The sequence below is a fragment of the Trichechus manatus genome, unplaced genomic scaffold (genome assembly GCF_000243295.1).
Source record: "Trichechus manatus latirostris isolate Lorelei unplaced genomic scaffold, TriManLat1.0 scaffold00020, whole genome shotgun sequence".
Classification (NCBI taxonomy): domain Eukaryota; kingdom Metazoa; phylum Chordata; class Mammalia; order Sirenia; family Trichechidae; genus Trichechus; species Trichechus manatus.
The window spans coordinates 10,690,604-10,691,996 of NW_004443956.1; positions in this window are offsets into that span (position 1 = coordinate 10,690,604).

Genomic DNA, 1,393 nt, shown 5'->3' on the forward strand with positions numbered 1-1,393 from the left:
GAAGTTCCTTACAATCAGTTGACTGAGGAAGAGAAAGCTTGTGCCTGGTTTACACATGGTTCTGCTCAATATGTAGGCACCACTTGACTTGAAAATGGACAGCAGCAGCACTGCAACCCCTTTCTGGGACCTCCCTGAAGGACAATGGTGAAGGGAAATCCTCCTACTGGGCAGAACTTCAAGCAATTCACTTTGTTGTTCATTTTGCTTAGGAGAGCTGGCCAGATGTGCTATGATTGTATGATTCATGGGCTGTGGCCAGTGGTTTGGCTGGATGGTCAGGGACTTGGAAGGAATATGATTGGAAAATTGGTGACAAGGAGGTATGGGGAAGAGGCATATGGATAGACCTCTTTGAATGGGCCAAAGAAATGAAGATAGTTGTGTCTCATGTGAATGCTTACCAAAGGGCGACCTCGGCAGAGGATAATTGTAACAATGAAGTGGATAGGATGATGCGTTCTGTGGATACCAGTCAGCCTCTTTCCCCAGCCACTACTGTAATTGCCCAGTGGGCTTATGAACAAAGTGTCTGTGGTGGCAGGAATGGAGGTTATACATAAGTTCTGCAACACGGACCTCCATTATTTGACTATAGCCACTGCTGAGTGCCCAATCAGCCAGCAACAGAGACCAACACTGAGTCCATATGGCACCATTCCTAGGGGTGATCAGCCAGCAACCTGCTGGCAGGTTGATTACATTGGATGACTTTCATCATGGATAGGACAGTATTTCGTTCTTACTGGGATAGACACTTACTCTGGAGACAAGTTTTCCTTCCCTGTACACATTGCTTCTGCCAAAACTACCATCCGCGGACTTACAGAATGCCTTATCCACTGTCATGGTATTCCATACAGCATTGCGTTGGATCAAGGGACTCACTTCACAACAAACGAAGTGCGGCAATGGACCCCTGCTTATGGAATTCATTGATCTTACCATGTTTCCCATCATCCTGAAGCAGCTGGATTGATAGAACAATCGAATGGTCTTCTAAAGACAAAATTACAGCAACAGCTAGGTAGCAATACGTTGCAAGGTTGGGGCAGTGTTCTCCAGGACACTGTATATGCTCTAAACCAGCATCCAATATATAGTGCTGTTTCTCCCACAGCCAGGATTCATGGGTCCAGAAATTAAGGCGTAGAAATGGGAGTGGCACCACTCAGTATTACCTCCAGTGACCCACTCACAAAATTTTTACTTCCTGTCCCCGTGAACCTATGCTCTGCAGGTCTAGAGGTATTAATTCCAAAAGGAGGAATGCTCCCACTGGGAGACACAATACTGATTCCATTGAACTGGAAGTTAAGAATGTCACCCGGTGTCATGGATTTAATTATGTCCCCCAAAAGTATGTGCCAACTTGGTTAGGCCATGATTCCCA